This window comes from Lacerta agilis, chromosome 10 (assembly GCF_009819535.1).
Source record: "Lacerta agilis isolate rLacAgi1 chromosome 10, rLacAgi1.pri, whole genome shotgun sequence".
Taxonomy (NCBI): domain Eukaryota; kingdom Metazoa; phylum Chordata; class Lepidosauria; order Squamata; family Lacertidae; genus Lacerta; species Lacerta agilis.
In genome coordinates, this window is record NC_046321.1 from 21,419,324 (window position 1) to 21,433,730 (window position 14,407).

At 42.9% G+C, this 14,407-nt stretch overlaps 1 protein-coding gene across 1 annotated transcript in view; it reads right to left on the bottom strand.

The window, feature by feature from the left end:
• HIPK2 (homeodomain interacting protein kinase 2) overlaps window positions 1–14,407 on the bottom strand; it is a 158,060-nt gene that overhangs the window by 42,683 nt on the left and 100,970 nt on the right.

Consider the following 14,407-nt stretch of genomic DNA (forward strand, 5'->3'; position numbering starts at 1 on the left):
ACCTGTCCATAAAAAGGTGTTGTGTTAACTTCTGTTGCTAGAAACAGAACTATTATTATTATTATTATTATTATTATTATTATTATTATTATTATCTATTTCATTTCTATGCCACTTTATACTTTTAAGTTAAAAAAATCTCAATGTGGTTTACAACCTACATTAAAACATCCAATAATACAATAATCCTGAAAAAAAACATTAATGGGGGGGAAAGTAAATATAAGTATACATTCAAAGCAACATAATTAACGGGGAAATAAAAATAGTATCTTAAAGGTTTCAAAAGGAAACATTACAAAGAAGGTCAAGTACAGAATGCACATTTAACGCAGCAAAGTTCTAAAAAAAAACAACACCTTAAAACATTTCAAAAGAAAACATTCCTAAAGGAAGTCAAAAATAAAATGTACATTTGAAGTAGCGTAATAAGTAAGAGCATGGCCCTGAGACGAAGGAACAACCCCTTTTAGAAACTGATAAATTACTGCACTTTTTCCCTTTGTCTGGCCTTTACGATTTTCTCATAGAGGTTTTTTTTTTTAGTTTTTTGTGGCTGATATACAGCTATTTATAATATTTGTTTCTGATTTGTATTATTGGAGATTAAATGTTTTTCTCTCTCTCTCTCTCTCTGCTGCCGCCATTATTATTTTTTGGGGGGGGAGGCTATCCTTCCTTTCCACTATATATGCAGCACTCAGGTTCGTTATTGTAAGCTGCTTTGAATACATTTTGGAAAAGCCGTGTAACTTTAGATTAATGACCGCAGGCCAGTTCAGATATTTTCTTCCATTATAAGAGCAGTCCCATTTTGTTTAACAGTGTATGGTGAGATCTCCCAGACCTCAGCTGCAGCAGGATCCACAATCTGTAAATATTGGGGAGAGGTATGCATTTGCTCAATTTTCACTGCAGTATCCATAGTTAAATTCATTATCTTTCAAAACCCAGGAAGTCAGATTTTTTTTTAAACACACACACACACACACACACACACACACCCCTGCAATCAGTAAGTTGACAAGAAGCTAGACCTTAGGAAAATCCCATGGGGGAAAAAGGTCAGCTCAGCCAGTTTCCAAGGCCATTCAAGCCTTTGACAGACAGCCAAGTGTTTCTATCTCCCCCCCCCCCCACCCTCCCATCCTGCCTAGAGTCCCTTTTACATTTCTTTGCGATGAATATTTAACCCATTTTCACCAAAAAGGGAAAGTCTTGCTTGAAATTATTGAGACCCAGGTTCACACACATGACAGCTTAACTGCTCCTCAAACTGTAACCATGTGCATGCAAAAGATTTCAGAGATTCTTTATCTTTAATATTTGTGCAATAGACGGCATTTTGGCCGAAGCATGCAGGAGCGAGGAAAGTTTCACCTACCAAAATTCTATTGCTGATATGCAAGCCCTGTCCTCCTTTACATCTGGTTGCTCTTAGCAAAAGCAGTATGAATGCCTGGGATACCTCAGTTGGTAGATCATAAGACTCTTAATCTCAGGGTTGTGAGTTTGAGTCCTACGTTGGGTAAAAGATTCCTGCATTGCAGGGGTTGGACTGGATAAGCCTCAGGGGTCCCTTCCAATGTTACAATTCTATGAGTTTATGACCTGCCACACGGTCAGCTACTGAGCCTAGGAATTATGGCTGTACTCAGGTGATCCTCCAAATTACTGTTTGCAAGATCCTGAAAAGGCACTGCTCATATTATCCTCTCCTCCTCCTCTTTGGCACGGGGCTTAATTCATGGCATTCAGTTTTAATCCAACCACAGTTTGCTTTCATCATGCCCACAACAGGAAACTGTGGTTTGCCTGATTTTTCCATACCAGGATTGCAAACCACAATTTGAATAAGGTTTGCAATCTTGGTCTGGAGCGATCACTTGAACCACAGTTTGTTGGTTTGGTTGTATAGCAAACTATGGTTTGAATTAAACAGGATGCAATGAATTCAGCCCTAGGCATGAGAGGAGAAGGGAAGGAGAAATGTGCAAACAAATCCAAGTTTAGAGGATTTGCTGAAAGCAGTTCAAGGGATATTCTTTTTAGGCACTAGTTAAGAGGAATAAAAGAAAGCAGCTTTCCCTCACACCCTTGTAGGGAAACTTCATCATGGAAAAGGATGCTGTCTGCAGCCATGGGGCTGAGGGTGAAAGCAAAAGGACAAGAGCAATTGGGTATATACAGGGTGAGTCTTTTAAAAGAGGCCCCGTGGAACATGTGTACTTTGTATCCACGGGACCTCTTTTAAAGGACTCAATCCGTATATGCTCCATAGGTGGGTTAATAAGGGCTTGGGTTGAGTTCCTCTTCTCTCTCCTCACCGTCACCAAAACAAATCTGGTGCTGGACCTGCCTAAAGGCACCATTACTCCAGATCTTATACTGTATGTTTCTACTTGGAAGAACAGTTTTTCAGCTTTCCACTTTGGGTGGTTTGATGTATATACACAACCCCAACGGATAGGAGCGAGACCCTCTGTGAACTGCCTGGAAAACACATCCTTCTGATGTAAAATAATCAATACGAACATCCTGTAACTATCCACTTGATCACTGTTTGTATCTCAGAAGGGAATAGAGCAGCTTTCATGAACACAGCACAGCGTTCGCTTCAAAAGGATTCACTTGCATTTTTTCCCCAGCCCCTTTTCTGTGTGTGTGAAATTGCAGCTTGACACGCCTCTCGGCGCAAAGGAGGAGACTGTTCCCCACCCACTTACTGCTGAGTTATCAAGCTCATCTGACGGCGTATTTGACCGCACATGCTCAGGCGGTCTAAGCTAGCAACCAAGTCTCTGCAACCAGACTCTGGGAACACAGCCTGAGAGCAACTTGTTCTCCTGTCATATCAATGCAGTTATGCAAACCAATTTCCACAGTCTGGTATTCTACTGCATTTGGGAAAATACACAGGCTCCCTATAAGCCTAGTCCTCTGGGTTGGAGCACATCAAATCTGTACCATTTTTTAATGTTAGGATCAGTGCATTAGGCTTACGCCAAGGGAAACGAGGCTTTGTTCCAGTTATAGGCCTTGTTGTGATACCTATCTATGCTGTGCATGCCTTCTTCCACCCTGTCCTAAACCTCTTGTCCTGAAAGGTGGGAGATCTTGTGCAGTGTCAACTCCTCCTTCACTTTCTCCCCTACACACACACACACACACACACACACACACACATACACACACACACAATACAGCAGGCAAGAATCTTAGATCAGCATGTGTGAAAGCCGAGCTGTACAATCAGCAAACCTGTATGATCATCCTTGATGTGCTAGTTTTATACATGCAGGGGAGCCATTCCTTGTATGTATAAAATATTGGGAGCCATTCAAACATTTCACCCGCCAACTGAGGGCTGAAGTTCTGCAGTCTGCCAACAGATACAGTACATCTTATGCCTCTGCTGATCATGCAACTCAGATCAAGCACGCAGATAGCGGGGATGCAAAAAGCTTCATTGCTATGCTTTTCAGAAGAAGGCTATTAGAAAAGAACAGCTGATTATTTCTGGAACTCTCCTGTAATGTTGACCATTACTTACCACATTCCATGGCAATGAGTTCCAAACAGCAATGTTGTGGTGTATGGGAAATAAATGTTTCCTTTTGTTCATTATTGCCTTGCTGTATGCTGATTGCATTGCATGCTTTGTTCAGATCAAATTATTATGTAAAACACTAAGGAGGTTTTCACTCTTGACACTACAAGTATTTTTTTGTATTTGCAGATCTGTAATGTGAATATTAAAACCTACACAGGCTAGAATGTAGAATCAATTTCAAATGGTCCTCTTGTCTTTATATATTAGGTAAAGGTAAAAAGGTAAAGGGACCCCTGACCATTAGGTCTAGTCATGTCCGACTCTGGGGTTGCGGCGCTCATCTCCCGAGGGAGCCGGCATACAGCTTCCAGGTCATGTGGCCAACATGACAAATCTGCTTCTGGCGAACCAGAGCAGTGCACGGAAACACCGTTTACCTTCCTGCTGGGGCGGTAGCTATTTATCTACTTGCACTTTTGACGTGCTTTTGAACTGCTAGGTGGGCAGGAGCTGGGACAGAGCAACGGGAGCTCACCCCATCGCAGGGATTCGAACCGCCGACCTTCTGATCAGCAAGCCCTAGGCTCTGTGGTTTAACCCACAGTGCCACCCGCGTCCCATCCCACATTAGCAGCATGCATATAAATAGCAGAAGAGAGGGTCAAAGGTGCTTTTAGTGTTATCTGTGAAAATGCCCTGCACAATATATGTGTAACATTTATGTATTAAAAAATGTTAAAAGATATTACATACTGCCCCCCCGCAAAAGCATGCTGACAGTTTAAAATGTCTTGTTTATCCATTTGCAAGTTAGTCTGCTGTCTTAGCACTTCCTAGCAGTGCAGGACAGGTCTGCAATTTGCAGCAACCAGGAATGAGAAAGCAGGCTTTTATTTTCTTACCAAGGAACAAAATTTTGGGTAGTGCAGGGACAGAGAACACTGCTGAAGAGTAAAGTTTTTTGAGAGCACAAAAGAGTGAAAAGTTTGAACACCATGTTGTGCACTGGAATTTTATTTAAACAGCTTCATCTAGGCCTGCAATAAATACGCAGGATAGATACCTGCATATTCATTTTGGTCAAGTGCTCTGACAACTATGTTCTGAAACTAGCTTTTGCCCCCTTAAGTGTCATCTCATCGTCTCAGTGTATTGTTTTTATTTATGGGACACAAAGGCTGGCATGAGTAAAATGGGAGAGGAGAGGAAGCTAAAGCTATCTTCAGATGCCTTAGATAGCAGTTATAACCTACGGGCAGCTAAAATCAGCTGCCCACTTCCTCAGTTCCCACCCCTTATATCCTGTATTCAAATCTAATTCCTGCACCAGGCAACTGGGGAAGATTTGGATCAAAGTGCCTGTCATGCTGCTGAGGCTTGGGGCCCCTGCTCCTTCCATCCCCATCTTCCCCTTGGAACTGAATAACAGCAGGGCTTGCAACTTTGCAACAGCTGTTTCGTTTTGGTTTGGGACCTGCCATCCTCAACCTCTCAAGCTGCAAAAGCAGCAGGCCGGGCCCTGAGCTCTCCTCCTCGCTCTGCTCAAAATTCCCTGGCGGAAGAAGCCTCGCCTTGCCATTGGTCGGCCCTCACCATGTGACTCTCTGCCAACATTCCACCTGTCTCCAGCAGAATATTTACTTTAGTGACCCTGCTCTGTGGCAGGGTAATTTCATTGTCTGGTGTTTCTGTCAGTGAAATTAATTACTGCTCCTACTCACCAGCTCCTTCGCCCGCACGTCACAGAAACACTAAAAGCAACTGCCAGGGACTTTCACCTTCCACAGCTTGGGCTGTTGGGGAGCTAGACCCTCTCTGAATGCTAAACCTGCCTCAGAATACCATATAACACCTGCAGGGGCCTAGCCAGCACAGAAATGTATTTTATTGCCTGTTCCAAGCTGGACAAGCATACACATAATGAAAAATGGCGAGGGGAGGAATAAATCTGCATGCAACCCCCCACTATCTTGGCCATCCACTTAGAGAACACTTGGTTCTCAAACTTACTCCATTCCAAAACCAAAGTGTTCCAAAACCAAGGTGCGCTTTCCCATAGAAAGTAATGCAAAACGGATTAATCCGTCCCGAACTTTTAAAAGCAACCCCTAAATCAGCAATTTAACATGACTTCTACTATCTAACGAGACCACTGATCCATAAAATGAAAGCAATAAACAGTGTACTGCAGTCACACAATCAATCAATCAATCAGTAGCTGAACTGGGTTCCACACAGTCACAAAAACAAAACAAAAAAGCCACAAAAACGCAAAATAAATAGCAAAAACAGACAGACCTCAGCGTAACACTCAAAATGGAAGTGTGGCACTCAAAGCGCAAGTGTGGCACTCAAATCGTCAGCGTAACTCTCAAATTGTCAGCATAACACTCAAATCGGAAGCGTAACACTCAAAACGGAGCACGTTCGGCTTTCAAAAAAAGTTCGCAAACCAGAACACTTGCTTCTGGGTTTGTAGTGTTTGGGTTCCAAGTTGTTTGAGGACCAAGGCATTTGAGAACCAAGGTACCACTGTATTACAAATAGATAAAGTATCCAGGGCCTCTTCACAATAAATGTCCGATGCAGAAAAGGAATGTAAGGAATGGTGCACAACCTAAGTGCAGATCACCTGCATTAAAAGACCAAACTGAAGGGGGATGTAGTTAAGATGTAATGGCAAACCGCAGTTTGTCAATAGGAGAATGAGCCTGCATGAGACTCACACTCCCTCTGCCTCTCTGTTTTGTGCAAGTGAGGCGACTTCCACATTTTCTTTTGAACTAACCACGCAGTTCTACATTTCAACTGAACTGTGGGGTGTAACCTAAAGCACAACTAGCAGCCACCCACTGAAGTAAGAGCTCGCAAGTCCGATGGTGCAGTTGCATCCTGCGTTGTTGATCTTGCGTTGGGACTACATGGCCTCCAATATCCCTTCCAACATGACGATTCCATAATACTGTATGCTGAAGTACAGTACAGATTCATAGAATCATAGAATCATAGAGTTGGAAGAGACCACAAGGGCCATCCAGTCCAACCCCCTGCCAAGCAGGAAACACCATCAAAGCATTCCTGACAGATGGCTGTCAAGCCTCTGCTTAAAGACCTCCAAAGAAGGAGACTCCACCACACTCCTTGGCAGCAAATTCCACTGCCGAACAGCTCTCACTGTCAGGAAGTTCTTCCTAATGTTTAGGTGGAATCTTCTTTCTTGTAGTTTGAATCCATTGCTCCGTGTCCGCTTCTCTGGAGCAGCAGAAAACAACCAGGCTAAGCATACCCAGCTCCCTAAGCCGTTCCTCATAAGGCATCGTTTCCAGGCCTTTGACCATTTTGGTTGCCCTCTTCTGGACACATTCCAGCTTGTCAGTATCCTTCTTGAACTGTGGTGCCCAGAACTGGACACAGTATTCCAGGTGAGGTCTGACCAGTAATTTCTTTTGGTACATTGATGTCACTCTTGGGAAAGAACTCTGAGCCACTCTGTTGAGCAGACATGCCCCCTTGCAAGCTCCAGCACACTTGAATATGACCCAAAACTTCTTATTAGAAACCCATAAACCCCAACTTTTTCCTTGTACCCTCGCTCACCCCTAGGAAGCTCTTAGCTCCGCTTTCACCAACCTGGTGCCCTTTAGATGTTTTGGACTACAACTCCCATTAGCCCCAGTTGGCACAAGCTCTCTGGGGATGATGGGAGATGTAGTCTAAAACCGTTGGAAGGTACCCAGTTGGTGAAGGCTGTCTCAGCTCTTCTGGATTATACTGTATGTATCTGAAAACATAACAGCTAAAAATGTTTAATAAAAATGATAAGCAAAGAAATAAATAAGAAGCTTAAATTTAGTATGCTTTGTAACACTCCATATTACTTGCAGAAGTCTGGATCAATTATTTTTTTTCATGGTAACCAAGTTCAAAATATTGCACTGCAAATGCAACATGCTCATCAATTGAAAATTTAACATCTGGCATCTTTAGGAAAGTGATATACCAATCATGCTAATTGCATGCAATGAAAATATGCAAATTAGCTGAGGACCTCTGGTTCAAGACATGTTCCTGATGGGACCTTATGTGCTATGCAAGTTTCTCATCTCTGCCCTGTAATCCATTCACAGTCTGCATGCGGTGGCATCTTGGTTTTTTATCTCTCCTTTGAAAATGGTATTTGTTTTGACACCTTCCCAGCCTTCCAGCTCAGCTTTTTAACCTGTTTTCCAGAGACTTGGGATTTCATAGGTCACACAGAGTTGAATTGCAGCTGCTGAGCCTGTAGAGTGAAATATTTAATAAGAAGAAACACTCTCCCGCTTCTGCTTTTGTACTCTTATACTGTCCATGAAACAGTGTGGCTCCACTTTGCAGAGCTGGTGCAGTTGCTGTGAAAAGCAGTGTACTGTTGCGCCTAGAGCAGCCTTCCTGGCAAGCTGGTGCTCTCCTGACATTGTTGGACTACAACTCTCATCAGATTGGCCAATAGTTAGGGATGATAGGAGTTGCAGTGCAGCAACATCTGGAGGCCAACAAGTTGAGAAAGGCTGGGCTAGAGGAGGGTTTCCCAAACTTGGGTCTCCAGCTGTTTTTGGACTACAACTCCCATCATCCCAAGTGGTCAGGGATGGTGGGAATTGTATTCCAAATACAGCCAGAGACCAAAGTTTGGGAAACCCTGGGCTTGGAGCATTGGATACGGGGACAGGTAAACTCATGGGTGGCCAGCTTATGAAGCCTGGCTGTGCCTTTGACAGCCCATTGATCAGTAGGAATGAGCACGTGATTCTGATTCACTGTGCTGTGAAAAGCGTCACCTGCCTATTTCTGCATATCAAACTCCTCCTAACGGAACAGGGTCTCGCCAAGCTGTTAAGACTGGTTGGCTGCCTTCAGCTCAAGGCTATTCTCAACAGTAAAGGTCAAACAGCATCTCAACTCTGAGCCCAATGCTTTTCAAAGTGCATTCTAGGGAACTCAATGGTTCCTGCAAAACTTAACATGGGTTCTTCAAAAAGAAGACCACTAATGGCGCACAAATACTCCTGGAATGCAGATAAACCACTGCTAGCTGCTGCAATCACACCTTGCAATGCACACCATACCGGAATGGGTGTGTTTCCAGTGCACATCCGGGGATTCTCGATTCCCCTTCTATGCATATTCCAACACACGGAGGGGGAAGTGGGACTGTGCCCCCCCGCCCTGTCCCCCGCAATCTACACATTTGTAGCAATAGGCGCCACATCCATGCACAGGTTCACCAGCAATCAAGGGGTCTGATCACATGGAAAGCCTTACACATATGGATGTAGACTCCCCTATTCACAAACGGATAGCTCAGTTGGTTAGAACATGGTGCTGATAACACCATGGTCACAGGTTTGATCCCCCGCATGGGACAGCTGCATATTCCTGCATTGCAGGGGCTTGGACTACGATTCTAAGTTGAACTGAACACTCAGACACTGGAGGGCATGTTCAAGAGGCACACAGACATCAGGGATGGGAGAAGCAGCCCATATATCCAGTCCTCACTGCACTAGATATATGGAGGTGTAAACATCCCCTTTCAGAGTCCCAGTGAGGCCTGCCCCCTTTGAAGTGAGGATATAATTCATACTCCTCTTTAAGCAAAAAAAGTAGAAGCCTGTCTCAAAAATACTGGGAAGGATGAGTATTGATCATATTAAATTAGCCCAATACGTTTTGGCTCAAGTGCCTTATTCAGGGGTTTACTGGTTTCTTTTCAGACTGCTAAAAAAAAAAAAAAACCCATCAACTTCAAAGGCCTTGCGGGGCAAAAGCTTGGGAGAATTTAGTAATAAATATTCATCCTTTCCAGCATCTTAAAAAAAAAAAATTATTGAAACTTTTCAGCATCAAATACAATAAAAACAGGTTAATCTAAATAAAAATGAAAAAAGGAAATAATACAAAAGAAAAGAAAAAGGGAAAGAAGAAAAAGAAAAAATGCAAATCCCTCTATCCAAGGTAGATCTTAAACTGTGTCTCACACAAAAGTGTGTAGACCCTCCCAGCTCTCACCTGGGAGCTTCCCTTTCTTCTGCCAGCATCTTTGAGATACATTTCTCCTTTCTGTTTATATCATCGGATGCTTCCCAGTTTTTGTGTATATACTCCTCTGTAAAGCAGACTCGCAGCAGTTCTTCAGCAGACAAGGGTCCTCAGGTGGCGAAATTCCTTGAATGTGTAAAAAGGCCTTGTATGACATAAAGCTTTTTATGGGATAGGAACATTGGTCCATTTAGCTTGCTAATGTCAACAATGGCAAGCATCTCTCCAGGACTTCAGCCAGGAGTCCTTTCAGCCCTACCTGGAGATGCCAAGGATTGAATCTGGGACCTTTTGCTCACAAAGCATACGCTCTGCCGTTAAACTACAGGCGTTATCCCATGGTGGGCTTTTGAAAACTACTGCCTTAACCTCTTTGACAACAGAGCTGCTGTGGGCGATGAGATGCAAATATAATAAATAAGTTGTTCATCTCATATCCACCCCGAGAGCAGGAAGCCATAGACTTAACAGTTCCACACTAAGCACACTTATTTGGAGAGAAATTTTCCAAAATAGAATCACAGAGTTGGAAGGACTGTACACTTGATGAATGGCAGCTGAATCTGTGAATTGACTCAACTGGAAAAAGAAAACTGCGTGTGAGGTGATACACATGGTTCCTTTGCAGCTTTATGCAGTTGTGTCGGACCATTTATTGACAGAAGCAAGATGCTGCATGCATGTGTGAACCAGGCCTTGTTTTTAAGCAGACAAACCATATCCAGGATTGCAGGCCCAATGCATAATTATAGACACCCTGATAAGCATTCCAGGCTTCCTTAAATGGCCGTGCTGGGTCAGGAATTAGAGCTAAAGCCTAACCACAGGTCAATTTACTGTTCTCTCCTTTTTCTTTCATTCAGAGGCTGTGGGTTAAGACCTCAGAGGACTTCAATAAGCTGGAAGGAATGAAGTCAGACAACATTCAGGGGTAGGTTTGGGTTACATAGCCTAAGTATAATGTGCAGCAACTATATATTCACTGACATGGTAACTGCTAGCCCTTGGTTTCCATAACTAAAATGTTAGGTAATTGAGGGTGTCATAGAGAGGTGAGGGGCAGATTTAACCATGCCTTCCCCCCAACTCCTCAAGTATGCACTGTTATTTCTGTCTTCTTAAAACAGAGGGCAAGTTACAGAGCAGTTACTTTTGGCCTTGATAAGTATAATTTTACCAAGTGGTTTCTGGAGCCTGTAATTACCACGGAGTATTTAATAGCAAATAGGCCATAGAGCCTGTGATTGAAAATTCCACCTTGGCCCATTCTGCTTCTGACACCTGCTATTAAGATTCTAGTAGTAGCCAGAGTCAAAAAGACAGTGCTGCTTCTTAATATTTGTTTGTTTGTTTACAATGTTTTAACTGACCTTCATCAAAAAAAGATCTAAGAGGAGTTTACATATCTCTCCAGTTGAAATAACAAAATGCACAATAAAACAGTAAAATAGAAAATCAAGTGAGAAGTCCTGCTATTAAAGAATCCAAATCATGAAACAAAACTGAAGCAGGGATCTTAATACAAACAAACAGCACTGCTCTGCTCTGCTTTAAAGAGGTGTGTTTTCAGGCCATGCCTGAAACTCAGTAAGGAAGGAGCCAATTGCACCCCTAGGGGGCAACAGTTCCTTGGAAACGGTAAGGTCCTCTTCTGGGGAGAAGAATCTGGACTTCTCTCTGTCCAGGCACAACATTCCAGGTCCTACATAACATTGACTCTCATTGACACCTGCCATTTGTCTGTGATATGGCACAGAGGGTACCACAAAACGCAGCTACTAACCTAACTGACCACATGTTTCCACTTGCACGAAACCACCCCTATTAATTTTGGCACGCTCTCTGAAGAGAAGTACAGCAGTATAAACTCCCATTTTATTCAGTGCGGCATGTCCAAATAAATAGGCATGTTTCCATTAGCAGGCTGTAAGCAGTATGATGGCATCAGCGTAGACATACATATATATACCTTATAAAGTAGGCAAGAGTCTGGAAGGGAAACACCTGTTCAATTTAAGAGAAGCTAGAGGGAAGCACACAAACACAGCTCACAAAAGACTGAAGCCTTGAGCTGGAGGACACAGCACAGCTGTTCTCAGAAACAAGACAAAAGCTTTAGTTATGGTTGTTCCCGTCTGACACACCCTTTCCCCTCTTCATGTTGTTTACTGAAAGGAAGGGTTGAAATTTCACAGACGGAACTACTGATAGTAGCTTGTGCATCTCGGGGGATGCAATACACAGCAAAATACTTTAAAAAGAAACAACCTAGGAAATATAGATCACAACTGCACTGCTTAATCTATCAATAAACCTATCAGAAAAGTATGTGGTATGCAACCATTTGCAGCCATCATTCAGCAGCTGCTCACCTTTCTTTCCAAACCTGACGAAGAAACAATTCAAATGGTCCCCGATTCAGCAATATTCTTAAATCAGATTTCCATTTCAAAGAAGAGTTAAGCCTAGCTGAAGTGGTTGGCCAAACCAGCACCAGTAAGTGAGCCAAAAGGGTACAGTGGTTAGACTGTTGAACTAGAATGAGGGAAGCCCAGGTAGCAATCCCCACTCAGGGTACTGAGAATTGTGAAGAGACCCCTATTCCCCACACAGAACTACAATTCTGAGAGTGGTTTAACAATCAATCCCTCTCCACAGGGACCTCTGGGAAGGGGATGGGGGGGTCTCCTAAAAACTCTCAGCATCCTTAACTATCTACAGTACCCAGGATTATTTGGGGAAAGCCAGGATACTGCCTTAAATGTATGGTGCAGATGGGGTCTGTTGTTCTCAGGGTAACCTACTGTACCTCCCAGGGTTGTTTTGAGGACAAGGATCAGTAAGGAGAACAATGTCCATCATCTGAAGATCCTTGGAGGAATGGTGGAATCAAAATAAATAATGTGTCTCAGGATTTAGAACACACAGAAAGAAGTGTGATCATGTAAGAAGAAGAAAAAGAACAGAGCTGTTGATTGGCTTGAATAGCATACCTACCAATTCTAACTAAATAACAGTGGGTTTATGTGCCTGACGGACGTTGATTCCCAGCATCTTTTGGGTTTAAAGATAAAGGCCATAACCACTTGGCCAGCTTTCAAGGCCTTGCAAGTACCAAACTTGATAAACCCTCCTTTGTCGTTTTTCAAGCCATCCCAATTTCCCAAGGTCCCAAGGCTTCCAGCCCTGTCTTTTGATAGCAAGAAAACAGAGAGGTTCTGCAAACCCAAACATGAACCCACATAAGCTGAGATATTTGTTCATTTCTGAGCCAATGCACATGCATAGAATTATACTGGTCTGACAATGGGCCAATATTCTTCCATCAACGTAGCATGATGTGGTGCTGCTGAAGCAATGGGAATAAGAGGGGAGGGTGATGTGATGGACAAAAGAGGCTATTCAAAGAGCCTCTTCTTTCCGCCCCTGAAGTGTGGGGAACGGCATAATGTGGAAGGGAGGGAGGGGGAGAAATAATACTGTGCAAACAAAAGCCCTTCCTATGCAAAATCCTGAAAAGATGACTCACAATAGATGGGGTGCTGCATACTCCATCTTTCCGAGGAGGCATCTGACCACCAGGGGAAGAATGACTATTATGGGGTTCCATTCATGCCCATGCAATGAAAGCTAATTCTCCCCTGGACTGTGCAGTTCATGCAAACTGATCTTCCTAGCCCCCAAGAAAAATATCCAACAGCGCTAAACTTTTGTCTCAAAACATTTTTGTTGTTGTGTATGTTCCAGTTAATGTTCAAAATGTAAACAGTTGCAAGGGAGTGATCTAATGAACGAGCAAAGAGAGCGGTGAATGAGGGTGAATTCATTATCAACTGAAAACACCATCATTTCAGAAATCCTTCAAGTGCAATTTGGGATCGGCAGTATACAGCTTTTGAACATTCAGTGACATACTCTCTCTCTCTCTCTCTCTCTCTCTCTCTCTCTCTCTCTCTCTCCCCCCCCCCCCTCTCTATATATATCACAGTTACAATAATCAGTTCAAACACAGGGCTCTGCTGTTCCCACATCTTCTCTTATCTGTCCTCCAGTTCTGCCTGACACACTTTAACCTCTATCTTTGGCTTATGGGTAATATGCAGAACACAGCTGACAATTCAAGTACAGAAAGCTGGCTTAGGACGTTTTAACGGAAGCAGGCTTGTCTGGTGAAATATCTGGAGAACTGCAATTTCCTTAGTGTCCCTTTGTTTTTCTCCCTGAACTGAGGGAAAACAAAAACAGCTGCTGAAACAGTCAAGATTTCCAGACCCAAGACAGGCAAAAAAGAAAACTGAACAGAATTCTGTGGGTGACAAACTTACTTTCTTATTCTGTGAACCACCCTGAGATCTTATGATGAAGGGCAGTATATTAACAACAACAACAACAACAACAACAACAACAACAACAACAACAACAACAACAACAACAACAACAATTTTTATTTCAGGTACTCAAAAGGATTTATCCAGACCTACATTCAATAAGTGTGTGGGGGGGAGACTACCATTCAGCTACCCTATCCTTGAGTATTAAGTCATAGTTAAAGTACGTTAAGATGATGAGTAACTAATTTAAGTTAAGTGAACTTGAGTATGTGTCCTTAGGCTATGTTTAAATATCTCTTGAAGCAGCAAAGGGTAGAATTTGGAAAGTTTCCAGTTTGATTTGTTTAAAATTTGTCTTCCGTTTTCCCTGCAGTAAATGCCATTTCTTAATGTGACTGCTTAACAAATGGCTGATGCATTCCACAGAAATGGTCAAGAAACAGCT